We start from the raw sequence: 12,383 nt of genomic DNA, 5'->3' as shown, positions 1-12,383 counted from the left end.
AAGTGATGATTCGCGAAATTTGTACATCATGATAAACAGTCTTCGCTCCTGTGTATGGTAGCTCGATAATAATTGCCTAGTTTCCAGCGTTCAAAAGGTCATCATTATATTGACGTAAGCATTTACACCCGTTTTTAGGAAAATCTGTCACTAAGTGCTTACAGTACAATGGAGTAACAGTCACTATTTCAAGTGCTTTTATTGCAAAATCTGTTTCAAGAGTCATCATCAAAATGGTGAAAAATCTGAAAGAAAACGATGTGAAGTTCTTCAACCCTTATTGTAATGAACATGCTTTTTGTAAATCGTCACGCAATCTTGTCCAAATGTTTAATCGTTTCTGCTTTTACGGACAATACGGAAGAAGTAACATCAACTCCTGTTCATACTTTAAATTTTGTGAAGCATATAACATTTATGACGGTTTCGTTTTCATCCATAATCATCCACGATGCCCCTAGCTTGCTATAAGCATTTTAAATTAAACTCCCGAACACAAACCTCTAACCAATTTTAACCGGCTTACGAAAACCGCGCAATCTGTATCACTATGCCATACGGCATTAGACTCATGTCACCCTTGGTGACCTATTTTTATTATACTTCACCGCTAAATTTTCTCTGCTTCTGATTGGTTTAAGTGATCACATGACGCGACAGTGTTCATCCACGAAGAGCACTTTCAGCCCATAGTGCCCGTCCGAGGAAAATACCCTGATGGATAGTGGTCGTCCGTGAAAATTGTTCGTAAACAAGCTAGCTTCGAACAAAAAATCACTAGATTCACTGCATTTAGTGGGTTTCTTGACTGTTTTTTTTTTCGTTTGTTCAATTTCGGCTATCAAATCTTTCATCCAAAAAAGTAAAAAACAATTCAAGATTTTCGTTTTTGAATTGGCGCGCAGAAGAAAATTTAGTTGTGAACAATAAAAACAATAGAGTGGTTTTGTCTCGGAACTATCGATCTGATAGTTGCCCCTTGGAAATTTGACACCTAATGTTGTCACAATATTAAACTAGTAATAGTTCTCACTATAAAGCTGCCCCCGCCTTTTTATAATTTGTTTTACAGCAATAATCTAGGATTAGTGGAATCTTTTTTGTGGCCTTTAAAATAAGGCTTCTTTTTTACTGTGCCATGTACGTCAAGACATTGTTTTGTCTTTTTGCTGCGGAATTTCTTGTTGTGTGACACCATTGCGTCCTAAAAATATTCACAAATTCAAGTCGAATATATTACCTAACGCGCGGAAATAACACCTAGCGGAAATAACACATAACACATTATTCGTGTTGACAACACGCAAGATTATTCCCGGGGTTATAACATTCACAATTAACTTACAATAATTGCCAGTTCAAAAAGCCTAAAAATTCCACGAGTGACAAAATATGGCACATTCAAAGATTCGAGAAGACAATTTTTGATCCTTGTTCAAACCACTTTTTGGATCAAATAATCTGACAGTTTTTGTTAGCGAAACGAATTACCCCCGAGAGCAAACCTTAACGCTCGAACCAGCTCTTGGAACACACGTAGCCAAGAACACGAAACCAATTGCTTGAAATCTTTTGACGTATTACTAACAACTGCTTCAAATATCACTTAACACAACCAAAGCAGAGAAACCACTCGAACAAATCTGTGAACACGCGAAAGCCAAATATCGGAGTAATCAACGTGCGAGAAATACCAAAACACGCATCAGTCTTTTAAATACCGTTCTAACCTAAGATAGGGATTTTCATTTACCGCTACCCCCCGTTATCGTGACGTCATAATACCCATAACTCCTTCGATAATCTTCTGCTTATACGTCATCATTACCCAAAGATGCTTTGCGGCAAAACGTCATCATTACCCTAGATTCCTCGCGGCCTTTTTCGAGCAAATCGAGATTTTTTCTGGTATACATACCGTATATTTCGACTGTAAGTACATTCTCTATATATACGCGCAAGCTACAATGTATGCCTCCTCGGGCTTTCGCCTCTGGGCGAAAGCCCTGCGGGGGCAATAACACTGTAACGATATATATTGTCATGTTTGTCAGTCAGCAGGAAAGAATAGCGAAAACTAGAACTTAAGGATAGACCATATGACAATGTAAAAAGCTTGCTGTTCAGCCACATCTTGTAAGGTTGTGATTGCTCAGCTTGCTAAAGAAACATTTGATTACTTGGGAACCACTTTGGTTTTGCTGATTTCATGCCAATCATTATTAACTATGACCATCAGAACAAACCCATTTGTAGTGGAAATTGTCAATTTTTGGAAAAAAAGACACGCACTCCGACTCAAACATCAGTTAGTTTTACCAGACTACTGTAAATCTGCTAAAATGTCTAGAAGCTTATAATTATAAAGAAAAATCTTTTTGTATGTAACTTGTTATTATAAAGGACATTTTAAAAAAAGTTAGAAGACTATTAATTTATGCAAATAAAACCGAACGTTTTCGACTAAAAATTCATCATCATGAGTCAATGTGTTTGCCGTGTAGTTTCGTATTTAAATGGAATATAATCACATAATAAAATTCACATGGAATATAATCACATAATAAAATTCACATGGAATATAATCACATAATAAAATTCACATGGAATATAATCACCGGGCCACACAATTGGCGAAAACACAAAATCCTGGAGACTTTGTTTATCGCTTTAAGAAAGCCAGAGCTAAACAAAAAGCTGCTAGCTCATCCAATCAATCTGTTCCCCATGGGAGTGACTTAACATTTAAATACCAATACTACGCGACAAACACATAACCCTGATGATGGCTTTTTACTTGAAAACGTTCGGTTTTTATTTGTATATATTATAGCCTTTTAACTTGTTTTTAAACATTTTACCTCTTCGCGAACATTATGTTGAACATTATAAAAGACGTTTTTCAACTTTTCCTTCGTTGAATTTCTACTTCTTTGAAAGTCGTTTGTTCGCAACCTCTCCTCGGCGTTGAACAAAAAATTTAACTTTCTCTTGTCACATGTTTTAATATATAAATTTGCGTGGCAAGTTTGCACTAGAGTTCAATTTAAATAATTACAAATCAGTGGCGTAACCTCAGTATTTTATTTTTCATCTTCTTTTAGGCATTTGGTAAAAGCCGCCCAAATTTTATCAGTTCACATTTATTTTATCAATATATTCTCAACTCAACAGTACCCTTTCCCAGTCTTTCCCTGTAAAAATAACTACGTGACTGGTTTCAATAACCCATCCTCATAAAAATACATCCTTTTGTTCAAATGCAATGTCCTTGACGTTTGTTAGTTATATCTGTGTGCTTTGGTCATCGGTCTATTTACATGGAAAGCATGTTGATATAAGTAAGCCAATCAAAACTGAAATTAAAGGTTATCATTTAAGTGACGCACTATGTAGGTTTACTCAGCTTAGCCAGGGTATCTCTAGCTAATACAATAACTCTTACCTAAATAAATAAAACTGTTAAGTTTTACACGTAATGATCAGTACATACGGTGCTATCCTTAATTTTCTGCCATAAGAAGTGGGAGAGTTTGCGAGCTTCAGTTCCTTAGCTATAGCACGCCCTTGTCGATTCGTGGTTGGCAAAGCAGACGGTCTCCCAGCGTTACACGAACATTTTTATTTTTCTGCTTGAAAATGGATGTCTTTGTTTCAATCATAACTGGTGTTTCCATTGCAATTCTCCTTTGCAATGTTGTTGGCAACGTTCTCGTCATTATGGTTATAAAGAAAAACAAGAAATTACACAATGCCAACACATACCTTCTCGCCAACCTCGCTTCGTCGGATTTGGCGTTCGCCGTTCTTACTTTCGTCGACATTTTCCTACTCTCAAATCAGTCTGTTCAGTCTGGTTATTCGTTCGCTGAATTCATTTTCGACTATGGCTTCCATTTACATGTTAGTGGCTCTGGCGATTGAGAGGTACTTTGCGATTCTGAAGCCCTTTGTGCACTTGACAAGAGCGGTGAAATCGCTAATGTGCAAAGTTCTTCTCGCAATTTGGATACTCGCTGGCGTTTTGAGCGCGCCGGGATATCCTATCACCGCTCTAAGTAAAGAGTACGCCTGGAAAAACGCCATGATGAATGTAACAACTAAAACGCCCGTCTGGTTTGAAGCTCTTAACATGAGTTACTCTTTTGTGCTGTTGATATTTGGTTTTGTTTTACCGAGTGCTGTGATGATTTTTTGTTATTCGCGAGTTATTTATCACGTGTGGTTCAACACGGAAGCCAACAGAGCGACAAATCTTGCTCTTTTACAGTCACGACGCAAATTGACAAAGCTTTTTATTATTGTTACTGTAATATTAATAGTTACATGGACTCCTACATTTGGAAGACTTATCGTAACACAATTTGTGAAAAGCGAAAATTCCTGGAAGTTCGAGTTATGTTCTATCTTGCTTGCTATGGCCGGTTCAACAGCCAATCCTGTGATTTACTCATTTCGCTGTCCAAGATTTCGACAGGAAGTTGTCAAGTTGCTGCCTTTTCGTTGTTGTAAAAGGAATAGGCAGCCAAAGGTTGCCACGTCTTTTGCTGCAAACAGTTATTCACTTACGGAAACGAAGAGGACACAAGCTACTATTGAACCTGTTTCAATCTCATTTGGTGTCTGAATTCTACTGGACAATCAATGCGAGTAATTTAACTGAACAGTCTGATTAGAGAATCTGTCGGTAACTAATCTTCGATACAAAGTTTTGCTTAGGTTTTAAAACGCTTTCCTATAGCCCTTCTGATAGCCAGTATCGTAAAGCCTTAGATAAACCCAGTTGTTGTAAACCTGGGCAATCAAAAAAACCCCAAAATTGTTAACTATGCAAAATTTAGATTTCGAAGATCATGCAGCTTGAGTCCTACCTGCGTGTTTTATAGCATGTTAAACACGTTTATTTTTAACCACTTTATAATTGAACGCATAGCAAAGCAAATACATATTGATGACTTTCATTTCAACAATCATTAGGAAAAGATCAAGAAAATAGCTTGCTTTTTGAAGAAGAGTGATAGCCTAGGTCGAGAGAAGACGCGCAAAGCCTTATGGGGTTAGTTGGGGAGGATTATCAAATAAGGCGAAACGAAAAGTTCATTGCGAAGATTAATTATTAGTCGAGAGAAAATGGTCCGTTATCTTTTCTTGACATAACAAAATATTTTGGATGCTTGGGAAGTCTTAGCGTGCAAAGGCAGAAGAGATTTGCTGCTGTTGTTTCGTGCCACTGGAAAATTTGACCATAGTTAATAGAGGGAAATGGTTATGAAACCCCGCAAAGTTCTTTGTTGTAGGTTTTTGTTCGCTATTTTGGGCGTTGAGAGTGCACAAAACCTGGCAAAACATAAAAGGTGGTTACGTGTGTTCATGCAACTAACCAATAGAAACATTGCGATTACGTAATTCATGCATAGTGTATGAGTTAAAAACAAAAGATGTGCACCTTCGTGGACCTTTCAACCTAAATCTTGGCCTCTTTGTTTCCTGCTTTGATGTTTACCGAGATTCATAACCAGTTCCCTCTATTAACTATGATTTGACGAATAAAAAGAAAAGGGAACGAGTAATTGCAAACAATTTGCTAAATCGAAGAAGGAATTTTTTATTATACTACAAATAGAAATGCTTATGTACAAAAAAGTGTATGTAAAATAAAGGAAATTATTTTTCTTGTTTTCGTGCGATAAACACGACATATTTGAAGGATGTTTCTGGCACTCGGCACTTTCGTCTGTCTTGGAAAAGAAATCAAAATGAGTAACATTTCTAGATGCAATCAGTAAAGATAGCGGCGAAACAAACCCAATACTTCTATGCTCAACTCGAACGGGAAGGAGTGAGGGTCACATGTAGGCGATTCGAAATACGTGATCCTTCTGATGACCGACCCTCCTGCTTCTTCCCCAGACTTCCCTCCTTGAATGAAACGGGGTGCGCATGTGTTTGTGGGACGCGCTTCGCGTTTCGGCGCCTTACCATCAAGGTTCGCACACTTGATTCTCGCTTGGGAAATGAGGGCTTCAAACAGATGATGCTTCGAATCAAGGCCCTAAGGAACTTGTCGAAGGGTGAAATCACACAAAAAATACAGCAAAAAGATTTTGAATGGTCCGAGAAATAGGTTAGTCAAGTCTCTGAGCTCTCTTCCGCGCGCCCTTTATAGGGGTTGAACCCAGGCGCGAGAAGAGAGAATCTCGCTTCTTCTCGCGCCTGGGTTCAACCCCTATGGACTAATTAATTGCCCCCGAGGAGGCATCATTGTAATCCGCGCGAATATAGAGTATATATATAGTATATACCAGGAAAAATCTCGATTTGATCAATTTTTGCCCGCAAATAGTCTCGGGAGTTGTAAAATGCCGACAAGCTGAAAGCCCGCAAGTAGGTATCGGGAGTTGTAAAATGCCGACATACGGTGATTGGTCAATGATGACAGCCCAAGCATGAGCACGTGCACGGATGACAACAAGCAAACAAACGACGCTTGTAAACGTTGATTGCAGTTGGGCAGAATTTTGAAAAAGATAATTTGAGGTTTTATTCGAGGCCTATTCATTTCACAATGTCTAAAAGCCGAAAGCAATGCAATTGTTGAAAAGACTTCGCGATAATTAACTAAGTAACTCGCAGAGAAGTAAGAAAATCCATATTTTTTACATCTGAGTGGCCGAAGAAGAAATATGTGTAGGAACACGAACGAACATATCAAGCCATATCTTCAAATTTGTCTGCGATTTACGATAAGCAAGCCTTAGTCCAAAACCGCGATTTACCAAACGCAAACTACTTGAACGGAGAAAAGCCTTGATCAGTCTATCTCCGGACGAGATTTACAAGAAACTTAAAAAAAAGATCTCGAGATAGCGGCAGGCGAAACCGGAAACCAGAAGCGAGCGACTTTTAGAAAGTCAAGCGTTTTCATTGTCAAAGGTGAGAAATTCTTTCGGTATCCTTTCCTTTTAAAAAGTTGATCGTTGTCATGAAGCGTGATTTACGATAAGAAAGCCTTTGTCCAACTGACCGTGATTTACCAGGCACAAACTACTTGAATGGAGAAAACTTATGCGGCATCAAGAAAAGAAATTCAAAAGAGATCTCGAGATGCATTGTGATTATTTAAAACTCGCGCCAGGCGTGTTAGATTCGAGCCCGCAAAGCAGCCGATTCAAAGTGACGAAGTCGCGAAAACGAGCCACGCAAGTCGCGATAGGTCGACCGTGTTAAATAAATAAAGACGACGGACTTTTTCTAAAGTCTAGCTTGATTCTAGCTGAGATCCCCCACCACAGATATCAAGATGCTGTTGCGTTCTTGTAATTTAATGATTTAGCGTATCATAATTAATAATCATCCGAAATAGAAAATTAATTTCTAATAAAATGTCTGAATTGTAGAAAAGGATGAACAGCAGAGAAAAACCGATAAACATCGTCGAAACTTCGGGGGCAACCTAGTGTCAGCTATTTCTAGTAGGTATGAGGTGTAGGAATTGGTCAATTCGTTCCCACTCACAAACCACCTCAGTCACAAAAGCTCTCTTGACTGTCGAGAAGTTTACGGCCTGGCAAGATGCTACTAAGCAACATAGCTTCTTTTCGACAGCCCTAAACTGACGTCAATCTCGTTCCCAGAGCTCGCGTTGTTACACTTATCCAGTGGTTCATGGTGCTCACGGGATCGCGGGTTCTGAGAGCGGTATGAGCGGACGAAGCAATTTTTCAGGTACACCCGCTATTTGTGATAACAAGAAGTGAGGTTTCTGGTTTTCGTACTTTGTTATCGAGATCTCCGGAGGAGTCTTCTTCCCCTTATCTCAAGCAACTTCCTAGCCTCGGGATATTCCGTCAGCGCCTCAAGCAAGTCTTCTTTAGAAAGGCACAGCAGTTCTGAACACCCTTCGGAGCGAACGTTCGCTGTCCGTCGATTCCCAGTATTTGATAAATTCAGAATACTTATCTCGCCAAAATAACTTCCTTCGTGTGGCAGCGCAGCGATCACCGTCTCAGAATCGTCCTGCACAACTTGCAGTCGACCGCTGCTCACTATGTACATTTCTTTTCCCGGCTCACCCTTTCTACAAATATTTATAATCTCCAGGGGAATAAACTTGTGAGCGAAGTTTCAGCACAATTTCCTTCAAAAGGCCGGGTTCAACGTCCGCGAAAATTTGCACTCGTTTTAAAGTTTCCAAGTGCACTTGCACGGCTATTTCAGTTCTAAGCGGTAGGGGCAGTTTGCAGAGAACGTTATCGCGATCCAGAGAAGATTTCTTCGTTTCCCACATGTAATTAAACCATGCAACGACTCGCCTCTGTAAATCGTCATCTACTCCGTGGAAGACTAAGTACTGTTTCACAGCTTCGGCTTGTCCAAGGAACTCCCTTCTCACTAGAAGCATATGCGTGATCATACTTCCAAACTGACCCACTATGACGGCAAAAACCAGAAACCCGACCGTGAGATCGACAATAACAAACAACAGCTCTACATCAGTCTGAGACGGGTTTCGGTTTCGCCCGTTGTCAGCATTCTTGAAGACCAATACAAGCTGAAGAGGTATTGCCGTACGAGAGAATCGAAGCCCGGTTTGGTAAGTTTCGGGTACACCCAGCTATCCAAGCCAAACCCGATCCATTTTGAAAGTAGAAAATAAAAGCATGCATTCCAGAAGGGTCTCAATGGGGTTAACAGTTGACCGTAAAACGACCAGAAATTTAGTTGTTAGGTGTAAAAATTGGAACATTTTAACCGTTAGCTATAAAATATGTTTACTGTAAAAAATCGGTCAGTAATTTTAAATAAAACAGACTATCAGACCTGATCACTGGTCCTGAGACCTAAAATATGTTTTTCAATAATGGAAATTAATTTTTAACTTTTAAAACCAACGGAAATTAATTTTTAACTTCTGTTAACCGTAATGGAAATAACTTAACCGTTAGCCGTAAAAAACCGTTAACCATAAAAGCCACCACCCCGGGTCTCAATGAGGTCAGCCGTTGGCCGTAAAACAGCCAAATAAATTAGCCGCTAGGCGCAAAAATTGAAAAATTTTAACCATTAGCCGTAAAACATGTTTACCGTAACTGAAAATTCTATCCACGAAAGTGAACTTCTCAAGATCTCTTTGTTAAGACTGTTATGTGTCTTGACAAATCGAGGGGGTGAATAGGTTCGCGGATCGACGGATTTGGCCTTAAAAAGCGCACAGATTGTGGAATTTGTCAATACATTGAGCGGATTCGCCGATTTCGAGAAAACAGCGGATCGCAGATGAGCTGAGAATTTGCGCCCGGATTCCTTACTCTTCATGTCAGGAAGTTCGGATCGTGGATACTAAGGGACGAACCATTATTTTTTTTTTTTTTTGGGGGGGGGGGGATGAAACATTTTCCTCTGCAAACTTTTTTTTTAGTTTATGCACCTCTGCAAACATTTTTTTTTTCGATATTCTTACTATTTTCTGTTATACATATCGTTTTTGCAAACAATTTATTTTGTCTTTCCAGGTCCTGCAAACAATTTTTTTCAATATTTTTCATCCCCTCCCCCTCCAAAAAAACAATGGTCCGTCCCTAAACGAAGTTCGGATCACTTTGGTCGGTCTTCGTCTAGGCCTTTCTCGATTATGCTAGCATTTTTTTCGGCATTTTTTGGGAAAACGAGCATTTTTTTCGTTTTTTCTTCAAAAAAGAATTGCTAGCATTTTCTGTCACTTTTCATGACTGTGATCCAGATTTTCAGCACTCAGAACTCAGAAGGATAAATTATCCTAAAGTTTCACAATTTTGATTACATAATTTGATTGTTTTCTGTCTGTTTCGACTGTTTGTGCGTTGTGTTACTTGTGTGTGTGTTTTTTTATTTTTTTATTTTTTTTTAAAAAATAATATATAGATTTAGGCAAGCCTAAAAGCGGAGCTCCCAGTTATTTCCCCTTAATAATTTTTTAGACTGTTTTTAGGGACGGACCATTAGAAAAGTGATGGGGGGGGTGGGGAATTTTCGGCTTGCACGAATTTTTTTTTCGGGTGAAACCCTCTGCTCGAATTTTTTTTTTTTTAGACAACTGTTTTTTTTTTTCAGACAAATGCCATGTTTTGTTACTTTATACCATGTTTTTTGACAAATGTTGCTTTGTTGATTATTTTTTAAATATTGTAAAAATGCTGTTGTTCATTGATTTCAGGGACTGTCAATAAGTACCGAGGGGGGGGGGGGGGTGGTCAAGGGGCAGTGCAATTGGAAAAGTGGAGAACCACCCCTTCCTTCTAGCTCAAAACACCCACCCCTGGTCGAGGGTTACAAATTACATGATCCACCCCTTTCTACAAAAAATAGTTAATAAGGAAAACGTCTTTTTGATTGTCTGTAATGGATTAGATTTTTCTGAAGTGATAAAGCTTTTAAAGTGCGATCCTAATCATATGCCACCATAATTGTCCCTAATGGACACTGCAATTCTATGTGTAGTTTCTTACGCATCTTCTTTTGCTTCTTAACACACCAAAGCAGGATGAATTTCTCGATCACTTCGTATAATAGATTTGTGTTTTTCATATATTTCTGTGTAAAGTCCGTAGGAAAACTAAAAGCGCGTTCGTTTGGGATCAATCCAGAATAAGAATAATTGGAATAATGCGACTTAGCGTTCGTTTGGCTGCTCTTCTTATTCCGGAATACATGGATTTCCATTCCAGCTATTCTGCTCCCAGGAGCAGAATAGCCGGAATATATTCCGGAATACATTCTTATTTCGGAATATTCCCAAACGAACGCGCCATTAGACATAAACATATGCAAAAACTGAAACAATACGTAATAGAAATTCATAAATAATTACTACAGAAATCCTATTTGACAGGAATTGACAACAGAAACTAAGACCACTGTATATCGTACCATTCATGTTTGCAATCTGTTTGAGAAATGAGTTAACTGGTAAGCAATCTACGCAGGCTAGAGAGAGACGAGCTAAAGGAATGTTATGATCACAATCCATCTAGGGGGTTGTGGGGGCATGCTCCCCCAGAAAATTTTGAAATTTCTAGGCTCGGAAATGCTATTTTCAGCGTTCTCCACCATATATTTTATCGAATAATAGATCTCATCAAGTGTTAAATGATGACAGGTATTTTCAGGTATTAATAGGACCTTTCCTTCTGCACGAATTTTTTTTTCTTTGCCTTCCCCTTTGCACGATTTTTTTTTCTTGCCATTTTGGCTTGCATGAATTTTTTTTTGGTTTTTTCCCCACCCCCCCTATCACTTTTCTAATGGTCCGTCCCTTAGGCGGTAACGCCTATATGCTATGGCCCGGTGGACGGCCGTGTGAGGCCGGATTACTCCAACCGAGTAGCACTGGGAACTAGGCACTTTGTTGTTTACTCAGTTTCGGTACGCCATCTTTGATTGTCAATGAGTATGAATCAACTTTAAGAGCATCCATCGGCAAAACGCGTTTGATTTCTAACGTACAGTTAAACGGAGTTTTGGGGTCAGGGGAGAATGATGTACTGGATAATTGTGAGCTCGCTTAAAGAACTTTTTTACCGTTGTACGTGTATTCGAAGTCGGCATACGTGATGGCAGACTAAGTTGACTGATGTTGAATTTGACGAGTGAAGGCCGGTTAGTGTCATAACTTTTGAAACCTTTCCAAAAGGGAGACCGATGGCAGCAGTATCTTGATTTATAGATTGCAAAGGTGAGCTATCTGAAATCATTGTTTGCTTTGACGTGCATTGTTGTCGATAATATTTAACTTTTCCCTTCGCGACTCGCCATCTTCCTTTTACTGCTTTTGATAATATTTATTCGGGTATTTATCTCAAGCCATTGAAAATAACACAGTGACGGTATCCGTATTCCTATTTTTACGAGAAGCCAGAGTTCACTCAGAAAGAACTTCTACCCTATTGCTGATTTAGCTGATCTAAAATGTTTTGTTTGATAAGTTGCATAAATGCATGTAAGTGATTCTAGTAAGCGGTGTTGACTTCATTACATTTCAGACCATTTCAATACGGAAATTTCACACAATCTTCAGTATCGACTAGGGGTGGAAATCAAATCTGGGCCTTTCTGTTGCTAAATGACGAAGTTCATAATGATTTAATGTATTTATCTTATCATACTGTAGGTTTGTAATGTATTGGAGGTTCGTTTTGTAGTCAAGGCAAATAAAAATTAAAATGAATAAGAAAAATGCAATTTCTGGGATCATTGTAAAGCGTTATCGCCTGTGCATGCATGTATGCGTGCCGGTTATTTATTCGTGTTATTTTCTTTATATACGATACGTATCCCTTTTCACCATGAACAACAGCACCAAATAAGAGTTAAAAAATCGATCAATCAAAAATATCATTAGTAGTCTA

General features: G+C 38.8%; 1 protein-coding gene and 1 pseudogene across 1 annotated transcript in view; both read left to right on the top strand.

Annotated features, from left to right (window-relative positions):
• The window catches only part of LOC144654314 (uncharacterized), an 88,668-nt gene that overhangs the window by 12,288 nt on the left and 63,997 nt on the right, over positions 1 to 12,383 (top strand). The gene's annotated exons all lie outside the window — the stretch shown is intronic.
• Positions 2,023 to 5,244, top strand: LOC144654379 (rhodopsin, GQ-coupled-like; annotated as a pseudogene).

Source organism: Oculina patagonica, chromosome 5 (assembly GCF_052425735.1).
Source record: "Oculina patagonica isolate OP01 chromosome 5, crgOcupat, whole genome shotgun sequence".
Taxonomy (NCBI): Eukaryota; Metazoa; Cnidaria; class Anthozoa; order Scleractinia; family Oculinidae; genus Oculina; species Oculina patagonica.
Note: the sequence above shows the minus strand (reverse complement) of the source record. Positions and strands in the feature narration are given on the sequence as shown.